Here is a 12,754-nt window from a genome sequence, read left to right as displayed (position 1 = left end):
GCTTGTGGAGTGTTATTCCTCGGACTCATAGACTGCCTTGGCCTTCAGAGCACGTGGTTTGCCATAGCTCGGACCATAAAGATCTCTCTTCTCAGCAAGCTAGAACTCATGAGTGTTTAGCCTCTCGAGGATATCAGCGGGATCAAGTGACTTGTAATCACCACGCTCTTGAATCATCAGTGCTAGAGTGTCAAATGAAGAATCGAGCGATCTCAGCAATTTCTTCACCACCTCATGGTCGGTGATGTCAGTGGCGCCAAGCACTTGAAGCTCATTTGAGATATCAGTGAGGCGATCGAAGGTTTGCTAAACATTTTCATTGTCGAGTCTTTTGAAGCGGTTGAAGAGATTGCGAAGAACGTCAACACGAGAGTCACGTTGAGTTGAGACTCCTTCGTTTACTTTGGAGAGCCTATCCCAGATGAGTTTAGCAGTTTCCAAAGCACTCACTCTACCATACCGCCCTTTACTCAGATGGCCGCATATGATATTCTTTGCTTGAGAATCGAGTTGCTTGAATCTCTTCACACAGCAGCATTCAGAGAAGGTGTGACTGAGGGAACACCATTTTCCACAACGTACCAGAGATCATTGTCAATTGCTTCAAAATGCATTCGCATCTCATTCTTCCAGTAGGGGTAGTCCGTGCCATCGAAGGTAGGACACCCAGCAGAGACCTTGATCATACCTGCGGTCGACATAACTAGAACTCCAGGTGGTTAAACCAAAATCACACAGAACAAGGGAGTACCTTGCTCTAATACCAATTGAAAGTGCGTTATATCGACTAGAGGGGGGGTGAATAGGCGATTTTTATGAATTCTTCACTGAGGAATTTGCTGGTGAGGAAATTCCTAAATGAAGAACTACTAGCAGCGGAATAAGTACTCAGAAAGGAACATAACAGAGCACAAGCATAGTAATCATGATGAAATGAAGACAAGCACAGAGTACAGAAAGCGTAAACACAAGATAACACAAGGAAGAAGACGAACAGACTGAAGAAATAGAGCTGAGGAAATTGAGAAAGTCTTCAGTCAAAGTCTTCAAACAGATATGAACAGGCACACAACAACATACATGAGGAATTTAAAGAGTTGAGGAAATAGAACCAGTAAGCTCGATGAAGACAATGATTTGGTAGACCAGTTCCAACTGCTGTCTCAGTTGTACATCTGGTTGGAGCGGGTGAGTATTTAAACTCAAGGACACATAGTCCCGGACACACAGTCCTCACCGTATTCTCATTGAGCTAAAGTCACACAGACCTCACCCAATCACTCGTGGTAAGTCTTCAGGTGACTTCCGAACCTTCACAAACTCGGTCACTCGGCGATCCATAATTCCTCTTGGATGCTCTAGACCTTGACGCCTAACCGTATGGAAGAAGCACAGTCTTCAAAGGAAACAAGCGTCGGATCCATGCAGGATCAATCTCTTCAGTGATGCTTAACCACTTGGGGTTTTGTAGGTTTGGGTTTGGGATTTCCTCACTTGATGATTTTCACTCAAAGTCCTCGGAGGATGGGTTGCTCTCAAATGACAAGTGTCAGTTTCTCTCGGAGCAGCCAACCAGCTAGTGGTTGTAGGGGGGCGGCTATTTATAGCCGGGGAGCAGCCCGACATGATAAGACATAAATGCCCTTGTCTGATATGACCGTTAGGTGGGTAGATATTTTGGGACAGCTGGCGCGTAGCACAGCAGCGGTCGGAATATTTGAGGTTCGAATTCCTCAGGGCTATCATGTTCCTCACTTGGTAGGCAATCCGCACTGGCGAATTCCTAACTCTTTAGTCAGAACAAATTCCTCAGAGACCAGAAGAACTTCGTCTCTGTCACTGAAGAATATGGTTGATCTGTGCGAGATTTCCAATGGCTTCACTCAAAGGGATTGGTAGGTGTAGGATTTGAGTTGAGCATCACATGGAAATTTTTCCTTAGTATTTCCACGACCCCCTTTAACAGTACGGTGTTTCCTACGACTCAAGAAAGAGAAAATGAAACTATGAAAACAAAAGTCTTCGCGCTTCATGTTCCTCGAATGATTACCAAGTCTTCAAGATCACACCAATTTCTTCACTATCGAAGTCTTCAGAATTCCAAAGTCTTCAGTCAAAGAACTTCATTTTTAGGGGTCGACTTTCTCTGTAAATATCAAACTCCTCATAGACTTATAGACCTGTGTACACTCAGAAACTCATCAGTCTCTTAACATATAAGTCTTCAATACACCAAAACTACTAAGGGGCACTAGATGCACTTACAGCCAACAAATCACAAAAACAAATCGGGGCTATTTTTGGTGGGGATTTTCGAAATTAGGACGAAATCAAGCAATAGAAGGCCAGAAACAAGGGGTAGGGGCTCCAAATTCGTGATCAACGTGGCTCATGATACCAAGATGATGTAGGGTAGAACCCTAGATGCCCGATCTTTCATGATTGGAGAGGATCCTACGAAGAACACGAAGAACACGAGGGAAAATGTGAGGGAAATCACGAGGGGAAACACGAGAGAATCACTCAAACCAACAAGATATGGTCACACATGTGCTAGATCCATGAACACAAAGGGATACACGATCCAAATCCAACAAAGGACAATACAAGTAGCTAGTTCATCTCCATGAGGAGGTCTTGAGGGTCATCCCATGAATGGGGTCTTGAATCCAAGATGGATCTTCGCCGAAGAGGCCGCGGTCTCTCACGAGGAGTAGATCTGTATGGATGAGCAAAGCTCTATCTCAAATGAGCTAAACCTATGATAACCCTAAAACGTAGGTGGAGGGGGAGTATATATAGTCTAAGGGGATAAGGGGTACATGGGCCTCGACCCAGATGCTCTGCACGCAGGTAGGGGGCGGATGTCCGGGCGTCAGGCCGGATGTCCGGGCCTTCTCGAGACGCCAAATTTCCGGGCGCTGGGGCCGGATGTCCGGGCTGGCAGGGTCCAGCTTCTGTGATGAGGTGCCGGATTTCCGGCCAGGCGCCGGATGTCCGGCCCATCGTGAGGCGCCGGATGTCCGGCCGCTATAGGGTTGCCTGGTGTCCACTGGGTTGTTGTTGTTGCTGTAATTTCCAGGGGCGGATGTCCGGAGCTGGGGCCGGATGTCCGGGTCCTAGGAGCCTTATCCACTGCCCTTCATCGTGCTCCTTCATCCATGTACTTGGGGAATTGTCCGTGATCCCGAGCATCTCCGAGAGGGTCTTCTTGGTCCCTAAGCACATGTAGTATCTTTGCATGAGGTAGCAACCATGTCTCGCACGAAAGGAAAGAGGAGGCATTTAGGAGCGGGTTCACCTTGTGTCCAATGGCGTATAGTCGAGGTCTCATCCTATGTATCCTTGGGTCATGGGGAGTGGTCGAAGTGAACATGGGGATGATCGTAGGATGCTCCACATCACATTCCTTCTCCACTTGTATCTTCCTCGTCATCATAGGAGGGGTACTCTTCATGTGCCACCAAGCCCTTTGGAGGAGTTTTGTTGGTGAAGTTGTTCTTACTAGGGACAAACTTGGCTTTGTCTTTGCAAATGAGTTTGCCACCATTGTCTTCCCTCTTCTCGTAAGGTCAATCCACCACAAAGTGACTCACATTGCCACAATTGTAGCAAGTTCTAACTCGTTGCTTGTTCTTTGACCCACTTGAGTTGTTTTTATTGAAGTTGGGCCTTGAGTTCCTCTTGTTGCTCCAAAATTGCCTTGATGCAAGAGCCATGTGCTCATGGTAAGCATATTTGGTGTCCTCAGGGCCACACTCCTCTTCTTCTTCCTCTTCTTCTTCTGAAATGGCCTTGGCCTTCAAAGCAAGGGTGGGAGTGCTTTTCTTTGACCGGACACGAGCAAGAGCATTGTTGGCGGCCTTGTTCATGATGTTCATGGCAATAAACTCATCCAACACTTCACTTGAAGTTGAGGTATGAAAGTACGGCCTTTGACGAATCACATAAGACATGGCCTTGTTGAATGGCATGATGGCCTTGACGAACTTGCGCTTGATCCAGGTGTCATCTGTATCCTTGCTTCCATCGTCTTGGAGAGCAACCGCAAGAGTTGTCACCCTCCGGTAGAGATCACGTGAATCCTCATCTTCAAGCATCACAAATTCATCGGCCTCATAAAGAACCACTTCAAAGTTGGACCATTGGACGCTTGAGCTCCCCTTATACATGGAAACAATGTGCTCCCAACAGTCCTTTGCATGAGTGAAAGGTCGTAAGTGCGATAGATCTTCGGGAGGGAACGCATCTTGAAGGATGAACAATGCGGAGTGATTGTATTGATTGTCCACTTCTTCTCTTGGGCTGAAGTTGTTTGGATCATGTGGGTAAAATCCTTGCTCAATGATTGTCCAAAGGTTAGTTGAGCAATGATTCAAATGAGACTTAATGCGAAAGACTCAATTAGAAAAATCACCCTTAACAAGCTTGGGAGGAGGACCATAATTATTAATGCGAGGTGTGGGGATTGGTCCTCCATAGACTGGGGGAGGGGGAACCAAGGCAAAGGTTCCCGTTCCATTCTTTTCATGAGGGTAAGGAACATGAGTACCTTTAGCCGCTTCCTTGGCGGAATTGGCCTCCGACTTCGATGCCGTGGGATTAACCACAAGCAAGGGATCGGGAGTAGATTTCATACCCTCAAGTAATTCTTTAATCATGGACTTGACTTCGGCCGTCATAGATGTCTTAAGTGAAGCCATAGCTTCATTTAAGTCGACTCGAGTGATCGAAGTCAACTCCACAGCCTCGGGCACTTCCTCCCCAGTGTTAACCATACTCTTCGGGTGGTGAAACCCTTAATAAAGAGACAACCATTTTTTAGTTTTTATTAACAAATTAGGTCTAGCAACAAATAGGTTGTCCAGATGTGCAACTAGGTGAGCAACCTATATGATGTAAACAACAACAACAACAACAACAACAACAACAACAACAACAACAACAACAATAAGTGCAAGCAAAGGATTCAATATAACAATATCTTGCACAAAGTAAAGGTAAGAGATAACCACAAGTGGAGTCGGAAAAGACGAGGATGTGTTACCGAAGTTCCTTCCCTTTGAAGGGAAGTACGTCTCCGTTGGAGCGGTGTCGGGGATATACCCCGTGGCGTAAACCGGCCGGGAATATAAACTGGCCAGGACTGGATGATTCACCGGCTACCCGCCCAGTCCTGGCGGTTCATCAGTAACCCGGCGGGCGGGTCAGATGGATGACGAGGCCCATGGCCCAGAAGGCCGGTTCATACTATGGTGGGCCGGTTCAAGAGGAAAGGAATATTTGCCTTACAAGGAGTTAAGACCAACACTTGTATCCGGCTTGTATTAGAGATAGACTAGTCCTAGTCCTAATAGGACTCCACATGTAACCCACCCCTTCAACATATATAAGGAGGGGCAGGGCTCCGCAAAAAGGGACGAGTTAGAAGGGACAAGCTAGAAGCTACAAGCAAACAATAATCTAGGGCTAGACACAATTAGAGGAGAGCCGGTTTACGGCAAATCCCTCGTGATGATAATGAAACCTAGCCTCAAACAACATGTAGGGTTTTTTACCGGATGATGTTTCCCGGGGCCCGAAGCTGTCTAAATCCCTGTCTTGTGTTGCGTCTCTCGATTCCGCTCAACCCCTCTCAAGCTACCACATAGATGCGTTGGCCTCGCGACTAAGTCCTGACACTAAGGACATCTGCCGTGACAAATCCACGACAGTTGGCGCCCACCGTGGGGCCTGCGCACAGTGGTGTTGAGTTCTTGGAGGGATCTACCCTGGAGATTGAGAAGTTCGCAGTTTTCCGTGGTTATCCCACGTTTTGCAAGTTAGGATTTTGCAAGTCGCCAAGCCAAGTCAAGTCGCCCTAGTCACTTTGGAGGACGGAAAGCGCGATTAGCAGTTGACCATGGAACAAGCTTGGAAGGGTCTACGTTAGAGTCATATTCATTACTCCGGATTTACAGCCAATGATATTTGAAGGTTATAAGGGTTTGGCATGTTCTTTGTGCTTCACCGAGGCAGCCCGATCCGTCGAATCCGAGTTGGAGACCAGATTTTGGCCGCTACAGCCATGTACCGTCAAGGCCGGCAGGAATAATGCAACCGTACGCCGGGTCAGATTGGTAAACAAGGGTCAAAACCCGAGGCGATTTCATGCATTGAGCTGCTAAAAGCTGCTGTTACACGGATTAGCTCAGATTTTGAGGAAATAATATTTGTTAAAGCGGCTTCACGTGAGCGTACATCATTGGGCCAAGGATTACCATACCGGATCGTACTGGCAAGTCAACATGTCTAATTTCCAGCGCGTAGCTGTCCGGTTCACCTCTGCTGCTACCCGGCGTGCGCGTGTATGGGCACAACCATCCGGCTCGCCTCTGCGTGCGCATATATGGCGATTCACAAAGGAGCAAAGAAGCAAATCCCTCAATGGCACAGATTCCTAGGCCAATCATTACCTTCATAATTGATTTCACATAAAGCTTTCCAAGGGGCTGCTCATGTCAGTTTCCGGTTTTCAAATGTTGTACCTGGCCCTTAAAATACTCATCTATCGTCCGGACAAATCAGGTGATATCCATCTAACTCCATTTTATCAGCACATACTAAATTGTTTCAGAGCAATTATTTGGTCTATGATAATTTTTTGCAGGACCATTGTTCCTTACAAAAAGGTGTCACAAAAGGGGCGTGGGCAAAAATTATTTTTGCACTAGCGCTCGTTTTGCGCAAGTTGCCACCCCCGCTTATTTTCGCGATTGCACCGGCTTACAATGCCACGGACGACTCGTCCGTCCGCCCTTGCGACCGGTTCACGCATCTGCACCGGTTTATAACGCGGAGGACAACGGGCTCATCTGTGCCGGCTTACAAGGCCGCGTCCGATTCATCACCCCGAAGCTGCTTCTGATGCTGCGGTGGTTGTACTGTCCGCCCAAACATCAGGTGGTATTCATCTAAATTTATGTATTAAACACTTATCATTTTTTGTCAAAGAACAATTACTCTGTCCTGTAATATTTTTACACAGGACAATTTTTATGCCATTCACGGACACGCGTACCGCGGTCCGGGTTACATCAACGCGCCGGCCGACTCGCCCGCACCACCTTATAACACCATGGACGGCTCGCCCGTCTGCCCTCGCGGCCGGTTCACGCGTCCGCGCCGGCTTACAATGAGGAGGACAACTTGCTCGTCCACACCGGCTTACAACACCCCGGCTGACTCATCTGTCTGCTCCCGCGGCCGGCTCGGCCGTGATTGATTTCAGCATCACCATGGTGATCATCAACTCCGCAGTAATTATTTCTGGCCTGGCACATCAGGTGATATTCATCTAAAATATATTTTATTGGCACATATTATTTTTTGCCAAAGAACAGTTTATCTTTGCCTTGGTCTGCAATATTGTTGATACAGGACAATTGTTCACTACATCAAAATGACGCGGTTAACTTGCCCATCCGTGCCGGTTTATAACACCAGTACCGATTTCCCCTGTCCATGCCGGTTTACAATGCCGCGGCCGACTCATCTGTCGGAGCCGCCACTGATGATGCGGTCGTCCTTGCTGTCCATCTCTCATGGCCTGGTCTACGTCGACATACCGGGCCGCACCTGTTTGCATGAGCTGTTTATTGGGTGCACAAGTCGCCGCCACTACAGTTTGGTTAACTTCAAATCACTAGTTGGAAGGAACCATTGGCCGAGTAGCTGACACGGCTCATACGGGATCAATTACAGCCCGCCGCAGTCACCTCAACCCTCTGTGGATTCACATCGTGCTATCAACACCAATGATATACAACTTATGCCGGTTTATATCACGGTCATATATGAAGAGTCTCAAGCCAACTCCTCGAGTCACCTTTGAGACTCGGGGGCTACAATGACATGACTCAGCAAATCTTGCCAGTTTCAGCAAATTTAAGAACCCCGGGACGATGGAGGGAAAGATAACCCGGTCCCGGAGGCTACTATTATTTGAAGGCCATCAGAAAATTTCTGGCTTAGAAAGTATATGACAGTTACAAAATCCCGGCTCAATGAAGAAGTTCCGGATCATCAGAAAGGATTCCGGTTTACAATTCGGTTCAAGGGGAATTTGTCTCGCACGAAGCTTTGAAGCTCTCAAATCCGGTTTAACAATGTCCGGTTCAAAAAGGAATTAATTTCTCGCAAGTTCGAGTTGAAAGGCCGTCAGAAAATTCCCGGCTGAAAATGAAGATTCCAGTTTGCAATCCTGTTTAAGGGACGTCTGTTCTCCCATAAAGCTTTGAAGCCTCACTATCCGGTTCAAGATCCCGGTTCAAGAAGAATTTATCTCTTGCAAAAAAAAAATTACCGAAGAGGACCTGCTGCCATGATGCGCGGTTCAAACATGGGTATCCTGCCTTATTGGCCTAACATATTATTGATCACATGGGGGCTGATGCTTCATAAAGCGGAGTCTCTGTCTTTCTCATCATGCGAGGTTACACGGAGTGGTTCTGTTTAAAGCGGCCTCCGGTTTACCCCTTGACATTTGTTTTTTATATATCACTGGGGGCCTTGGTCGTGTCCGAACCAACGAACACCCTTTGATAGGCGATAGCCACCAGATCATTTGGGGACATGGTCAAGTCTGAACCAGTCACGCCTCTTGGTCGGCCTAAGGCCACAAAATCACTTGGGGGCATGGTCGAACCCGAACCATTGCCACGCCTCTTGATCTGGCATATATGCCACGAATCATTTGGGGACCTGGCTGACTTGAATCATTGTCACTCCTATTGGGGGCCTTGATCCTGTCCGACCATGGTAATACCATCTGATCAGCTCAGTATAGCATATTTTTGCAAACGGTTTTTATCATTGCCTTTGCTTCCATATTTTTTCATAACTGTTATTTGATTTTTGTTGCGTTTTTTAAATCGACAACGTTTTAATCCGGTTCGACTATCAATTACAAATTGACGGAACACGGTCAAGTCCTAATCCGGGGGCCATCTGCCCGGTTTGATTTTCTATTATCATCCTATTATGGAGTAAACCGGCGTTCATTAACCCGACTTGACTTTCAATTACAAGTTGTCAATACAGGATTAAGTTATAATCCGGAGACTATCAGCCCGGTCTGGTTTGACTACGAGTCGCCAGTATTATATATGGTTAAACCGGTGTTTATCACAACCCGGTACGGTTTATCATCAACCGGCACAGTATGAAAGGAGTTATCATTACTCAAGATTGGGGTTATCACTCTTACTACAAAAAATTGGTAAACCAATGATGTGATTCAATAACACAGGTATGATATATATTTCATTGATTATTCTTAAGTGCAGCCTTGGTTATAAACCTGGGTTATATGTTGGGCATTATGACCCGTCCGGCGGTAAGCCGCCAGGACACTTTAAACTTGTTGTATGCAGAGACAGGTTGAATAAAGCATGATGATAAATTATCCGGTGTTTATTAAACCGGCCTGGCTTTAAGACGATAAGTCGCCAGTATATGATGGGAAATTATCCGGAGTTTATTAAACCGGCCTGGCTTTGGACTATATGTCGCCAGTATATATTTGGATTGCGCCATTGGAATCATGCGCTTGTAAATGATTGGGTTATATTATTCAAATAGCCAAATTTGGCTGAATTTTCATTATGATATTGGATGAATTTTTCATACCGGATTATATTATCTTGAATAGCCAACATGGCTGGATTTTTATGGTTATTAGTAACCGGTATTATTGAGTTTTCAAAGTCGCTTTAGCGCAACAATTATTATTTTATCAAAGGATATGATTTATTCTACAATGGAAGGAATAGTCCCGAGTCGCTGCAGGCTCACGACCCGGCACTTGGGGGCTACATTATTCAAATTGAGATTACATGCAAGTCTCATGTCGCTGCAAGCATGCACCATGATACTTGGGGGCTAATGCAAAGTAATTTTCTGCTCATATTATTGAAGACCCGACTCATCACATTATAATGAGTCGGCCCTTGGGGGCTACCAATTGCTCCTGTCAACAGTTGAAGGTACAAAGCTTTTTATTCATTATATTGAAGAGTCCACTTCTCAGTTGGTAAAGCACAAAGCTCTTAACCTTGTGGACGTGGATTCAAGTCCCATGATGAGGGTTACATCATATGATGTTATTTTCATTGAAGTATATATTAAAGTCCCTGCTCATTATTGCATAATGACCCGGCTCTTGGGGTCTACACTGGTTGAAGTTTTTATGAGTATAAGACAATTGCAAGTCCCAGGTTGCTGCAAGCATGACAACCCGGCACTTGGGGGCTACATAATATGGAGTGTTCAGTTTTTACTAGTGACTGGGATGAACAACATGGATTTCTTCAAAAGTGGCAGTATTGATGTTGAAGCAAGTCTTAAACCATAAACTTTGTTTTGTTCAAGACTTGGGGGCTACAGGTAATATGGATATAAGGGAGAAGTATCTTCCAAATTTTCAGTTTGGAGTAAACCAGATTAAACCGGCGTTGGGAACAATCATGACCCGGAATTATCAGTTTTTATAACCAGACAATGGTGGTAATCATAAACCGGCAAGTTCTACATCTTCAAACCGGCCGAATATCAGATGAGTATTTCAAGACCAATATTTCTTAAATCGGTGCTCTGGAAGCTGACTCAAGTGGATTATTCTTCACAATATTTTTTATAAGAAGCCAACATCAACAATTTGAGTATGAAGCTGGTTATTGATCTGGATTTTATAGAAGAAGGAAATGACAAGGACTTTAGAATGGTCAGATGCCAGTTTACAAGAATTCTTAACCTGGAGCATAGTCTGTCAAATTTGTTCTTGTATTTGTTTTACAGGATCAGTTTAACATGGATAAATCCAAATTAAACTGGGGGCTAATGTCGGGGATATACCCTGTGGCGTAAACCGGCCGGGAATATAAACCGGCCAGGACTGGATGATTCACCGGCTACCCACCCAGTCTTGGCGGTTCATCAGTAACCCGGCGGGCGGGTCAGATGGATGACGAGGCCCATGGCCCAGAAGGCCGGTTCATACTATGGTGGGCCGGTTCAAGAGGAAAGGAATATTTGCCTTACAAGGAGTTAAGACCAACACTTGTATCCGGCTTGTATTAGAGATAGACTAGTCCTAATCCTAATAGGACTCCACATGTAACCCGCCCCTTCAACATATATAAGGAGGGGCAGGGCTCCCCAAAAAGGGACGAGTTAGAAGGGACAAGCTAGAAGCTACAAGCAAACAATAATCTAGGGCTAGACACAATTAGAGGAGAGCCGGTTTACGGCAAATCCCTCGTGATGATAATGAAACCTAGCCTCAAACAGCATGTAGGGTTTTTTACCGGATGATGTTTCCCGGGGCCCGAAGCTGTCTAAATCCCTATCTTGTGTTGCGTCTCTCGATTCCGCTCAACCCCTCTCAAGCTACCACATAGATGCGTTGGCCTCGCGATTAAGTCCTGACACTAAGGACATCTGCCATGACAAATCCACGACAAGCGGTGTGGAGGCACAATGCTCCCCAAGAATCCACTAGGGCCATCGTATTCTCCTCATGCCCTCACACAATGCGAGATGTCGTGATTCCACTCGTGGTGCCCTTGAAGGCGGCAATCGGACCTTTACAAACGAGAGGGGCTCTATCCACAACCAAATTGGAGGCTCCCAACAAAACCATGGAGCTTCACCACAATGGAATATGGCTCCGAGGTGACCTCAACCGTCTAGGGTGCTCAAACACCCAAGAGAACAAAATCCACACAAGAAAGTATCGGGGAATCAAATATCCTTTCGTGGAAGTGTAGATCTAGGTCTCCTCCTTGAATCCCTAGCAAATCAACAAGTTTGAGTGGCCAGAGAGAGAGAGATCGGGCAAGAAAGCTTGAAGGGCATTAATGGTGGAGAGAGATGCTAAGTCTTGAGCTTGCGTTGGTTTTCCTTGAAGAGGAAAGGGTGATGCAGCAATAGTAGCGTAAGTATTTCCCTCAGTTTTTGAGAACCAAGGTATCAATCTAGTAGGAGGCTCCTCAGAAGTCCCACGCACCTACACAAACAAACAAAGAACTCGCAACCAAGGCAATAAAGGGGTTGTCAATCCCTTTACGTCCACTTGCGAAAGTGAGATCTGATAGAGATAATATGATAAGATAAATATATTTTTGGTATTTTATGATATAGATTGGAAAAAGATGCAAATAAAGGTAGATTGAAAGCTTATATGATAAAAGATAGACCCGGGGGCCATAGGTTTCACTAGTGGCTTCTCTCAAGATAGCATAAGTATTACGGTGGGTGAACAAATTACTGTCGAGCAATTGATAGAAAAGTGAATAATTATGAGATTATCTAGGCATGATCATGTATATAGGCATCACGTCCGTGACAAGTAGACCGACTCCTGCCTGCATCTACTACTATTACTCCACATATCGACCGCTATCCAGCATGCATCTAGAGTATTAAGTTCATAAAGAACAGAGTAACGCATTAAGAAAGATGACATGATGTAGAGGGATAAACTCATGCAATATGATATAAACCCCATCTTTTTATCCTCGATGGCAACAATACAATACGAGCCTTGCTGCCCCTGTTGTCACTGGGAAAGGACACCGCAAGATAGAACCCAAAGCTAAGCACTTCTCCCATTGCAAGAAAGATCAATCTAGTAGGCCAAACCAAACTGATAATTCAAAGAGACTTGCAAAGATAACTTAATCACACATAAAAGAATTCAAAGGAGATTCAAATA

The sequence above is a fragment of the Triticum dicoccoides genome, chromosome 7B (genome assembly GCF_002162155.2).
Source record: "Triticum dicoccoides isolate Atlit2015 ecotype Zavitan chromosome 7B, WEW_v2.0, whole genome shotgun sequence".
Lineage (NCBI taxonomy): Eukaryota > Viridiplantae > Streptophyta > Magnoliopsida > Poales > Poaceae > Triticum > Triticum dicoccoides.
The sequence above is the reverse complement of the archived record's forward strand: the minus strand, read 5'-3'. Positions refer to the sequence as shown.